Source organism: Haliaeetus albicilla, chromosome 4 (genome assembly GCF_947461875.1).
Source record: "Haliaeetus albicilla chromosome 4, bHalAlb1.1, whole genome shotgun sequence".
Lineage (NCBI taxonomy): Eukaryota > Metazoa > Chordata > Aves > Accipitriformes > Accipitridae > Haliaeetus > Haliaeetus albicilla.
Genome location: NC_091486.1, coordinates 38,634,172 through 38,647,557, shown reverse-complemented (window position 1 = coordinate 38,647,557; position 13,386 = coordinate 38,634,172). Strand labels below are relative to the sequence as shown.

The 13,386-nt window shown below is 41.1% G+C and overlaps 1 protein-coding gene across 8 annotated transcripts in view; it reads right to left on the bottom strand.

Annotated features, from left to right (window-relative positions):
• The window catches only part of MAP2 (microtubule associated protein 2), a 249,859-nt gene that overhangs the window by 195,604 nt on the left and 40,869 nt on the right, over positions 1-13,386 (bottom strand). For 4 of the 8 annotated variants that reach the window (XM_069781951.1, XM_069781956.1, XM_069781958.1 and 1 more), the window contains exon 2: positions 366-424. The exons of the other annotated variants lie outside the window; for them this stretch is intronic. The gene's annotated coding sequence lies outside the window, so the exon portion shown is untranslated. The remainder of the gene's footprint in view (positions 1-365; positions 425-13,386) is intronic. 8 annotated transcript variants of the gene reach the window in all.

The window sequence follows — 13,386 nt, the reverse complement described above, 5'->3', positions numbered from 1 at the left end:
CAACATCGGCTTTTGGATAGCTCAACTCGTACTGCCAATAGGACATTTCCTCCAGAAAAGAGACACCTACACAAAAAAGTTGGTAAAAATCCCAATGCCTTTTTATTTTCACTTAAGTTTTCACCTCTGTGCCATGAACACCTTCACTGTACAGCCCAGGAAATGTATGCATTCTCTTTAAAACACCATCAAAATACGTAACACACATACATGCAGACATAAGAGGAGTCCTGTCAAACTATTTGGTTTTGTTTGAACAAGCCACAGAGAATCATCAGGCAATCCATCCTAGTAAAGTCAAGATGTACAGCATTTCCAGTACTCTGGAATGACTAATACAAGACCAACCAAAACAGAAACCCCACCTTTTGGTGTCGTCGTCACGTTGTCAGTCACAGGATATTTTAGTTCAGGTTTCCACAACCTGAGACAAAGCAAAAAGCTCTGTTAGTGGCAGCTATTAGAGGGAAGAGGCTCTCGTTTTATTAAATTAATTACAGACTCATGAATTGCAACATGTGCTTAACAAAACAGCTTCCTCCTTTGCTTTTGGTAACATGTCCAAAGTTACACCAAACTCTCCTTTCCAGTGACTAGAACCTCTCTTGCCATCAGAGCTTACATCCTTTCATATGCATCAGACCATGTCCCACCAAAGAGCTTGGGCCTTCAGAATGCCTGTTCTCATATAAAGTGGATATCCACAGAAAAGCAGATTCCACTGAAACACAGGCTATACTGATGGTTTCTGTTAGGATCAGAGTTTCACAGAAGCAACTAAACTCCTTCTTCCTTTACAGAAAGGAGAAGATCTGCAGGCAGAAGACTTTTCATGTATCTAGATTCACTGGGGATGATTCACAAAAAAAATTACAAAAGATGGTAACAGCAACAACCTAAAGTACAAGGAGCCAGCAAACAAAGAACATAGACAATACAATGTAATTTACCAAAAGCTTCCCTATTTCCAGGAATCCCACAGTTATACTGCACAGTAAAAAATTATGGGCTTAAAAGCTGCAGACCAGACTGATGGGACCTATAAATTGAATATCATGTAATTAAGTATCATGTACCACAGAAAAGCTGCAACGGGGAAGTGCTACTGAGCAGTCATGGAGGTTTCTCTCTGGTGCTACAACTGTTTATTGCATGACCTTGGGCACATCCTTAACTACTTTGTGCTCTAGTTACTACCATATCTTACAATGGATGAGTATAATATTGTTGCAGCAGTGTAAATGAGGATTAATTACTGCTTTGCAAATCCTGGGAGAGGCTGAGCAGGGGAGAAGCACCTATAAAGTGCAAATTGTCGGTATTTACGAATTGCATTGAATTGCCCAAGAAGGAGGGAAAACAGACAGACTTCCCTCCCCAGCTTCAAGCCAACAGCCAGCAAATGGACCATTTTCCGGTATTATAACCCTTAATCAGCATGCACCCTACCTGCAGAATTAACTTCTGCCAGAACGTGGGTAACAAAAATCACAGCTGAACAAAGCTATATAAGATATTCACTGCTTGACAGGGGAAGGGCGGGGAGAAGATAAATGCTAGCAGGAATAAAAGTACTTTGTACTTTTAGTCAACTTTGCCATGTCTCACTGTACCCATGACCATAGGGATTGTCACTGAAAGCAACAGGAGTCTTGTCTCTGACTTCATCAAACTTAGAAATGAAGCATTTAATTTCACAGAAGGATAGTGAAGGACAGATCCAGTGTCTTGCCAAAGTTAACATTAGGCAGCAGCTGAATCATGAGCAGGAAGCAAGGACTCCATCCCTACCTCCTGCTTTTAAGCTTGGGGCAAGTTTCTGAAAGCTAAAAGACTAAGTCTGTATTGCACATTGCTGTCATAACTGAGGATAAAGATGGAGGTGTAACTAGGAGAAAAGTGGAAGAAAACTCAAGCTCAAATATTTCTTCCTTCCTCCCAATACCAGAAAATGAAAAGTCAGTTCTTACAATATGCTGGCCAGGCGTGGTCCCTATTATCTTTGGTTAATTCCGTATGTCTGAGAAGGAAATCAGCTCTAAGCTGGTTAGACTTGCTAAATGAGATTTGTCTAAGGCACCACCCCCAGGTGCAGTGTCATGCACCAAAGATTTGGCATTCTTTAGGGAGATGCTACTTGTCCAGACACTGTTAATAATGGTCAGCAAAACACAACCATCTAACAACTCATGCATAATATTCCCCTCTTGAGCAAAACCCCATTCAGCACCTCCTAATCTCTGAGGAGCCCCCAGTCCATATCCAAAGCAAGAAATGAGTCGGGAGGGGACCAGGAGGATCCCTTTTATAAAGCTTCTAATGAGCATATGATGGACAACCAGACAACCCTGGCACCTCCAGCAAGCAGAACTTCCAGCATCTTTAAGGCCTGGTCCACAATGTTTACTCCTTGAGAGACTCTAGACTCATCCTAATATCTTGGGTCATGATAAAGGGGAAACAGACTTGTTGCTAGCAAGAAATATGGCTGTGAAAGACTGATCAGACATCTATTTACTTTTCTGCTACAGTTACACTCAGTTAACTCTGCTTTAAGAACCTCAGGATTTTCAAAATTGCAGCCCTGAGTCATGCAACCTGTGGTGAACACCCAGGACACATTTAGGAAGACACTACTAATAAATAAAGTACCATGCCAACTGCTTGACTCAGAGAAAACACAATTAGCAATGCTACATGGTGGCATTTTGTCTTCTGCATGCCTGTTGGCTAATAAAATCAGGAGTTGTTTTTAAAGAACATGCTTACACTGAATAATTTATCTACCCTTTCCTGTAACTACAGTGGCATTTGCTAATGCTGTCAGCTTTTATGTGAAGTCGGTGTTCCTGCAAGGAGTCACACTGACAGATGTGGTTAGCAAAGTCTTTCACTAACAGCTTTCCAGTAACATGCACTAGGAAAATGAAGTTGTCCAGTATTTCCCATCTTTCAGCCTATGCCAGCCCCAAGAGAGGGGCACATGCTATGAAGACAGCTGTGCTTACCCAAAATATCCATCGGCACAGCTGGGCACATCAAGATCTTCTAACACCCTGGGTACATTTCATTTCAGAAGATGGAGTTGGTTTGGCTAAAAGGGAAAAACTGAAGATCTGAAGGCAGGAGATGGATTGGGTAATAGTGATCATGAAATGACAACACCAACTATTCCAACAGAAGGAAGGAATGAGTGCAGCAGATGAAGGGTAGTGAATCTCAAAAAAAAAAAAAAAAAAAGAAAAAAAGAAGAAAAAAACCCAAAAAAACCCAAACACCAAAAAAACCCAAGACAGATTTCAAGCAACCCTGCACAGGTCAGCAGGACTTCATGGGAGGCCAAAAGAGTACAGGAAATAAAATCAACCCCAAAACAAAACAACCACACACTAATGGATGAAACCACTGATACTGCGAACTCACAGGCAGATGAGGGAAGTCCTAAAGCGCTGCCTGAAGGCAAGCACAGGACCACCATAAAAAGGAAAGAGGATGACAACCGCACAGGAACTAGGCACCTGTCAGTCTAACTCAGATTCCTGCAACAAATCATTAATCAATTATAAATACCCAAAAGATGGTTGCATGATCAAAATCCGCAAATCTGCTTTTGTAAAGAACTAACAAAGACAAACTGGTCTAATCTAGTTTTATGTTACAGTATAGCATATTTATTGGGAAAAGGGCATGCTATACTCTTCAGGGGTTTGAATGAGTTCTCAGAGGGCTCAGTCTGAGGCTTACCACTTTGCAGTATTTTGTGTGACTAGCCAGAAGAAAGCACTGAGCTGAGAGAGTTTACAGGTATTTCATTAAGTCCAAAATCGACACCATGAAACTCAATGACACAAAGTGCTGTAGTAGTGCTGCTGCAGAGGCAGCAAAAAGAAGTGTTTCAGCACACAGCTTCATCCACCAACATCTTAGTTGAAGCCCAATGGGCTGAGCCCAGGTACACAACTTTGCACAGGAGGATCTGGAATGCAAACCCACATTCCTCTCTGCTGTGCTGAGTCTTAGGTGGAGGCAAATCACACCCAACAGAAAAGCAAAGTGAACAACCGGATATTCAGCTTCCACAATCAGATTTTGCAGAGCTCTTCTGTCAGAGCCATCAACCTAGTACTGTTAACTGTTGTCTGCAGCACAGACATGCCTTAACGCAGGAGATAATCCTCCAAAGTATAAAGCTAGCAGTTGTTCAACATGTCTGAAAGACCTGCAAAGGAGATTTAGGCTAATCTAACTAAATTAGGAACCTACTGAAGCTGTACACCACCTTCACTGGACAGTCAAAAAGAACCAGGTAAACAGGACAGGGTTATCTCAGGGAACCTGCCTCCACAACCGAGGTCTGCATCATATCTCTTGCAGTTCCTTCCAGCCTTGTGCATTTACCTTTCTTTGATCTGCCCACTGCAGACAACAGACAGTCCAAGATTTTTGGTTGTTTGCCTGCCTGCATGTGATAAAGCTGAGCAGCACGAGTTGTGGATGTACTCTGAAGACCTCGTCCCTGAAAACACACTAGGCTAATTCACATTTTGAACTGAGGTTCATATTCGAAGCCTACTGCTGCAGCCTGCTCACAGCAGTCTGTGTGAAGGAAGAATAAATTAATCTTCTGTTTCTTTAAAAAGCCAGAAATCTCAAAGCCCACTTCATCTCTAATTGGAGTAAGACTGTTCCTCATCTGCTATGGTACTTTTGATAGCCTCTCTTACTATGTCTCATGAAAGGAAAAGTTTAATGAGTTCTAAAAACCCCAGAATATTTTAGACTGTTTACACATGAAAAATCATCTATGGCTTAGAGCTGAAGAGGGAGTCACGTAACAGATCTGTGGGGCATCTTCCCTGCTGTGCAAAAAAGGAGCAGACACACATTCAATATTGTTAATGGAAGCAGAGAGCCTAGTTTCCCAGGAGCTATACAGAGCACATACCCTTTCAACTTTAATCTCCCAGTTTCAGGGACAGAAATTCACACCAGAAGTACATTGTGCACTGTTGGTACTTCTGCAGCAACAGAACCTCAAAGCTTCTGTTTGGTTCTTTGACTGATCCTGTTATCCTTTTGCCATTTTTCAATGCTTAAATACATTTTCAAAGGTGAAACTCAACACACTGCAAGGGTACCAAGAGTGCAAGAAAATACGTAACAAAAAAAAATTGACTTTCAAGAGCAAATCAGTGTTGCTCTAACACTGCCCCTTTTCAAGTAAATTCTTTATTCTCTCATGACAAGGCACTTCTGTTAGTATGAACCTGCAAATTCTGAACTGCTTCCTATTCTCATTCATAGGCAACACCTTCCTCATAGCATCTTCCTCTGATTTCCAGGGAGTTTATCCAGGATCTATGCAGTTGCAAGTAAAATTAAACCACAGCCTTTTATTACCTGCTTAGCTTTTTTTCAATTTATTGGCATCAACACTACAAGACATAACATGGTCAGAAGTTCTCTGCGAGGAAAGAATTGCCTGCAACTTGTTTCTTCTTCCATGAGATTTCATACTCAAAAGCCTGACTCCTAGCTAGGAAAGACCAGCACAGCTCTACCAAAATGCCAGGGAATGCCACTGATTCATAGTACCTATGGATCCATTTTGGATGCTTGTCTTGGGGAACCACAACGCGAGTTGTTCCTTTCTCTGTAGTGATGAAAAGATGCTTGAAAAGTATCTTTGCTTTCTTCTGCTGCCAGAGAATCTGCATCTTCCCATTCTCTCCCTAAAACAAATCCTCAAGTGTTTCTCCTGTTACTCTCTCATCTGGTCCTGAGCCCACAAAGTCAACTGGAGCCTCACCACTGACCACCACTTGCCAACCACATTACCACACTCAGCCCTGCCAGTCACAACTTTTCAAGAGGAAGCAATAAATGAACAGCCTCCCTCTGTCTTACAGGCTCCTACTATTTTCATGTCCAAACTCCTCCCAGTCTACAATCTTCACCTTCCCAATTCTTCTACAATATGGCAAAGGATCAGTTACCCCAGTACAGAAGGGTAACTGAGGCACAAAGAGATTAAGTTATTTACTGCAAGTTCCCAAGAAAACCTTTGAAAACACAAACAGACCTCAATTCAGATGACATCCGTCACACAGCCTCAGCTGATGCTAAGGGTACTCGTTAAACAGGCTCACAGCAGTACACAACTATGAAAAGTCCACAAGCAGCCCTAGTTAAGGCTTAATAGTCAAGAAAAACTCCTTAACAGCTACCATAGGCAGCTTCCTTTCAACAACCAGCAAATCAAAGAAAAATATAATGCAAAGCTTCAATAATATGTAGAAGAAAAAAAACCCTGCAGCCAAATGACAGTCATTTCTAAAAAACAAATTCAACTTAAAGTGTTCATATCAGAAATCAATGAGAATTCTTCTGGAGTATCTAAGTGTCACAAGCCTGAAGGATTACTTTGGGGAAGCGCATTTATTAATTAGATAATGGATCAATTCAATTTGTGGTAACATTAAAAGATCTGAAACACTCAAATGGGCTGATTTGGTAAAAATGAATCTTGAATAATCTAAGAAAACTCTGCCATTCTAGATAAGAAAAAAAGAGTTAAGAAGTTAAAGAATTAACTTTTCTGAGTAGTTTAAACTCCAGCTTCCTGCTGCACAGGTTTTAATTATAAGATCACAGCATCTTTCCACAGGACCTGCTGCTCAGTCCTACAGAAATTAAAGCTGCTCCAGGGAGGAAGCAAAGGAGGTATCTGTAGGACAGCTCTCTGTGACACCACAACTCAAAGGCACATAATAAAGCAAAGACTGGGGATGGGAAAAGGACTGTCCAGGTGTGAGGGGGGTGGCCTCGGAGTCAAAGCGGGATGTCCTAGACAACTATTTCTTTCCCAGCCTCTGCCCAGGGTCTGGTGTCCTACCTGGATCTCCATGCTCAAACTGCTCATACAGGGTCAGAACAGAGTGCTGATAACTCCACAGTGAACCTTAGCAGCTTCCACTGGACACCGATAAGTAGGGTTACTTGGACTTTAAAAGTTTGTTCCAACTCTACAGTGCGAGTGCACCTCCATTTCACTGCAGGGTTCTGAAATACAAATTCCTAAACATGTCACGCAGCAAGGTAAGGTAAGAATGACCAGTATGGAAAATTTTCAGAACAGCCTTACACAGTTTGCAGAAGACAGAAAGAATAAAGACATGCACTGAAAATACAGGAGAAAAACAAAAACACTGAGTGGTTATTCTCAAATGGAGCAACATCCATACCATGCACTTAATGAGGCAGGAGTTCTGTGGAAACAAGTAATAAAGTGATCCCATAATTAAAGACCGCTTTATAATACATATGCAGAACGCTGGCACAAAGACTGCACAAACACCTTTTATTCCAGTATTTCCTGAAATGAGCCATTTGACTCGGCAATGTTAAAAGGTTCCTTTAACAGCTTTTTCGGTCTGTGATACATCATCTAGATTTAACTGAGGTCAAGTGCATTAAGAATCAGAGTAACATTTTGTGCAGCAACATGACAAAAGAGGCACTGTCTGAGCTGAAAGGGCTGACTAGCACTCAATCTATTGCTACAGCCATACTAGAAACATATGTGGAAGTGTACAGAACTTGGAATTAAATAAAAAAAAAAAAACTTTTAAAACTTTTTTTTAATTCTGAAGAAAATATATAAATACTAAGTCTTTGGTGGCCTCCTAGTCCCCGTATGAATGACAGTGACATCACAGAAACAGCACATTAACAACACTACCCCATCTAAAGGTTAATTGGGGAAGACAAGGACATACAGCAGGGCTTTCCAAGTGCCTCACCCAGAGACCTCAGTCACAAGTAACAATAGCAAACTGATTCAAATCTGACTTAGAAATTCCATTTTTTTACAGATTTATGAACTTTTAATTAGCAGGCACAAGCGTCATTCTAATTTTGAATAATCCTTCCTTGGAAATGGACATTATCTCTATTGTATTTGTATTTCAGCCAAGGAAGAATGCACTTCTTCCTTTATTAAAAGGTCTGACACTTAGTAACATAATTAATGAGCAGCTTTGAATGTGATCTTTTAAAACCCTCTATTCAGGATCAGAATGCTGTTTGTAATTATAGGTGCTGAGCAAAGAGCTTGTCTTGGTACCTTTCAAAATACTACATATATAATTCATCTCCAGCTTTTTTTCAAGGTAGAGATTTTCAAAGATTCAAGGGGCTTTCAGAATGGAGGGGTTTGTTTTAAGAGGGGCTGGTCATTCAAAGCAGATACTCAGAAAACTGCTCCAACAGCCCTAAACTGACAACTGTGACAACTATTCTTACAAGCAAAAAAGGAAACTGGGCTCTGACACAGCAAGCTGTGATTCTTGAAAGTAGTCCTTAATCATGCGAACAGCCCTACTAACCTCAGTGGGTCCTACCACATAACCATTTGTAAAACCAAGACATACCAAGCACAGGGCTCAAGGGATCCCATGCAACATTTCTGCTGATGCTTTTTGCTTCTGGAATAGTCTCTCTGACAGCATATTTTTTTCAAAAGATACAAGGAAAGCACTGGGAGCAAGCAAGTACAGCTGCAGCATCAAATAAATTAGAATACACTTGTCAAAACTCTAGACCATGTGTTGATTTGAGATAGAGAAGGTATCTGACAGGACATGCAATGTTAACCTAACCACATAAGCAGAGGCCACTTGAAGTAATGATATTCAAGACCCATATCAAAGCGAGTAGAGGGTTTATGAAAGCTACACATGTTCCTGTCCTCAATATTTGGCTGTGTATGTATGTATATATACACACAGAGTAATTACACAAACTTTTGGTTTGGGTTGTTTCATTTTTTTTTCCAAAGGAGAGCTGGGAAAGTAAAGCACATGGAAAAGGAAAGGCAGCCAGGATGCAAACACCTGAAGAGCAAATCTATTGAAAATGAAACATACTGTTCAATTACAGTAGGTTCTACAAGTATTTTCTGAGCACTGGCTCCTACAAGCACAAGACTGCCACTGAATCAGAATGACCACTTCCACTCTGTAAGGCAAAACCAACAGTGTACCCGATTTGAGCCTTCATGCTGTGTCAATTTATACTTGCAAAGCATGTAGCCATGGTCTCACTTTTAAAGAGGTTTAATTTTTTTTTAATCCTGTATCGCAGTAACTCTGACATTGAGTCCTGCAGTGGTTGAAGCACACACTATCTCAGGATAATGCCTTGTGCTGGCTGCCAAAGAATGAATCAAGCTAATCAGCAGTGTGCTGTTGCATGCTGATGTTGACACTTCAAGGAATCACAAAATATTCAGTTCAACTCATTAATCCTTTAATGCTGCTTCCCATCAATCACAGAGCTCACTGGAATTGCAGGTTTCAAAAAGCACCAATAAGATTATTAACAGGGCAATGCAGATGACAGCACAACAAGAAAAGGGCTTCAGATGGCAAAACATTACTATGCAAAGCCTGTACTAATGGCTGCAATCTCCTCATATGCATCAATATCAAACCATAGACAGAATTACCTGCATGTGGTCCACAGAGGTACAGTAAGCCAACAAGCTGCAAGAGCATACTGCAAGCATAAATCATTTCCTGGGTACAATACCAGTCCCTAAATTTAGGTACAGGCACCTCAAATTACAAAGGTTGAGTCCAGAAACTCCACTGCTGACGATTTGGTTGCTGGACTTTTAAGCCAGGGACCCAGTTCTGCTGCTCACTTTTGGTGAACCTCTGCATCCAACAGCCTGCTCTGACACTGCTGAACAGATCCTAGAACATATGGGAGTTGCAGGAAACTTGACTTAATGACTCTGCAGTCTCACTGCACACTTCCACAGTTGCAGCTAGTTTTTCTCTGCTATATACAGTGAGCATATGATACTTCAGAAAAGAATTTGCTGTCTCTTACTGCTAAGTCCCATCATCCAATTTTCAGTTTCTGTCTGCACTATTACTGGCTTTATGGTTTAGACTTTCTCCCCTGTTCACCCCTCCCAATTTACTGTGCAGCATTTTGCAATCTCTCAGCAATGTGGACAAATCACGTCCTAATGTCATCCTCCCTTCACTCTTCTTGAATAATATTAGTGAGACATACACTGGCTTTGGGTAGCTGGACAACTTTGGCCAAGACAAATTGAGGCAGACACTCTCTAGGACACTCAGACAAGAATCTTCAGGGTGCCAGTTTATTTGAAAATTATATAGAGCAAGTAAGGGTATGCTCTTCTGTCCAGGTCTCAGGATTTTTCCCATCTTCTCCCCTCATGTGTTAAGAGTAGGATCTTACACACGCACACTGACCCCAGGAATACTGTAGGGTATATGGCCCCAGCATAAAATCATGGAACACATCAAGAGGCACATGTGCTGTCAAGTAACCCTGATATGGGTGTTTACCACTTAATGTCAGTGTTTAAAATCAGCAGTCTTTGGGTAGGATACTCAGTACTCAAGTACCTGTCATAATCCACCTGGAAAAACTACAGTGTTCCAGAATTTCTCCCTCAGGTTTCAGTCCTCAGTGGGTTGCTCTGCAAATACAAAATTTTTCCCTCCTATTTCCCACTGTCTCCTTGAAATCCTCAGGCACCTTCCCCCTATAGCCCTTAACCGTACAACATGCTGGTGTAAGGCCAGCTACTGTCACCCTTGTCGGCACTTTTTTCTACTATTTCCAGAAGTCCCGAGAAACATGTAAGCCAAGTACTGTAATAGTGGAGGGGTACCATCATCACCACTGAACAGATAAAGCACAAGATCTCCTGGGTTTTTTTCCTCGCAATTCCTATGACCTCTCTTTTCTGCCTAGCACTGACATCTCAACTGTTCCACCTCACAAAGCTCAAGATACACTCATAGTTCAATACAAAGATAACTTTCCCCGTCAGCTGAATGCAACAAAGTCCTGCCATACGTGGCCCTCAGGCAGACATGGGATGTGTGCACTTGAGAGGCAAAATTTCTGTGCTAAAGCCCTACACATAACACTGCATAGCCATAATTACTTCAGATAGGACTCTTCTGCACTTGACCATGCATTCACTAGAGCAAATTACCGAGCAATCAGCAACAGCACTCAAGTGAAATGCAACCATGGTTACATACGTTGGTACATTGAGTTGATGATGTCTTTAAGGCTAGAGCCTATTTTGCACTGTCCCCAGCTCAAAGGCAAATATCGCAGCAGTAATGGTAATTGAACCAAAGAACTGGATAATTCTGCCCTAAGGAGAAAGCATTTGGTAAATGTTGAATCAAAAGCCAGAACATCCCCACTAGGAGAAAGCTTCAGCACCTGCTGTGACCTGCAAGTCACTTGAGCACTGCGAACAGATCTTGTTAAACACAGATGATGCACCTGGTCTAGGCACAGCAGAGGAAGCCACCACAACAGCACAGCGGGCCTAACATCACTGCAACAGAACAAAGGGGTACTGCAGGCAAGCACAACAACCAGCCACACATTCAGCACACATGACTTGGTTATGTGGTCACAGCCCATGTATTTTCTTTCATTCACATTTACTCAGCAAGTATCAGCCTTAAGACAAGGCATAGAACCACAGCACAACTTCCCACCTGAGACCATAAATCAAAAATTAAACAAGGTAAATGAGACAAAGAGAATACACCTCGCCATCCCCATCAGTGAACACTGTTTCCACTTCTCCTTTTCTTGAAGAGTAAGAGACAGGTAAATAAAAAAAGAATCAATGGCTGCTGGGGTTTTTATTCATTTCCACATGTTTTATCTTTACAGGAAAATCATTCTCATCATCTCACCCAGTGTTGACTCCAATGATATGAACTGACAGCTTTGCTTTTACCATTCATACCTGTCCAGGGCAGCAGTTCAGGTTACTATCCAACACTTAAAATATTCACCTGTATATTCTACCCCTGTCAATCTCTGAATCATCTTAATTATTCAGTAATCTGCTATAACAAGGATTTTTTTACAGATCTGCTAAATATGGCATATATGCAATCCATTTCAGTAAAGGATTTATTTTCTTGTCAGATTAGAAAATAAATCGATAAAATTACTCTTGCTTTCCAAGATAATGGATGTGTTACACCAATTCTTTGGAATTCTTAGCTTTAGGGCAGAAATTTTTTAAAACATGGTAGCACATGGACAGACCACAGAATGCAAGTTCCTCATCACCTTTCAAAAAAAGCACACCTTCAAATATTCAGTCCCTTCTGAAGAAGGTAACAGGACCCACAGTATTGGTTATACCCAAAATAAGATCTAGAACTGGCGATTATAAACCGTATTCTTTGACCACATGGAATTCACCAAGCAAAATCTAAAAGATTTCTGCAACTAAGGAGGAAAAAGCTAAACCTTGCTGCACAGAGAGGATCTTTTCCTAGCATGTATCTAGTTTGGACACCTGGGCCAGGGAAAACTGTCCTGAATCCTAGTGGGGGCCTGCCCTACCCCAAGATTTTGCACTTCCATCGCGCTGCAGGTAAGTGCAGAGCCACTCTGGCACAATGCCATGGGCAGCAGGAGCAGGCTTAGCCAGTGGCCGCACCAGCGCCCAGCCAGCACGGAAGGGTATCCTGCGCCAAGGTAACCGCCTCTTGCACTGACAGCTTCCCAAGGGAAAATAAAAGTGAAAAAGTGGTTGTGGCCTGGCTAATCCTAGCTAACAGCTCTCTGGTGGGGCATAACGCTGGTGGAAGAATTATATAGCTTCTGTGAAAAATTATAAATTAAATCTGCTTTCCTTCTGGGGTTTTGTGGATAATTTTACTCTTCACCTCATAAGCAAAAGATTTCAATTTTTCTTTAAAATACTTTTACAAAAGTTTAAAGTTCATCAAAATGGCAATCTTCCAATTAAAAAAACCTAATGACTGAGTGGTCTTGGTAATATTTAATCATTATTAAGGTATTTAACACAGCAAAAGATGTCATTGGATTTCTTCCTCTCATTGCAAATACCTCAACTCAAGGTTTCATGGCCTTGCCCACCTACTAAAGTAGATGCTCTGTAACAAGCAGCTAAACTTTCAAATTGCCTAAGACTGCAGGAAAGCATATGCACAAGAATTATGCTTTAAAACTGGAAGAGGAAGAGCCTATAAATTGTATGTGCAGTTTCCAAAAGACAGACTATATTCTGCATTAAACATTTAGACAACAGCTAAGGAAGAATAACTGGAATAACTAGAATACTCACTCAAACTGTGCAACAAGGGGAAATAAATAATTTTCATATGACGATCTGTTTGACAATAATATAATCTTCAATGTTTTTTTCCAGCAATATACAGGAAAAAAGGCATGATTCTACTTATTATTATATTAAAAACAGTGTCTGTGCTTGCATGTGTCCTTGAGAAAAGGTGCACAAAGCACTCCTTTTTCCCCATGGCCTTT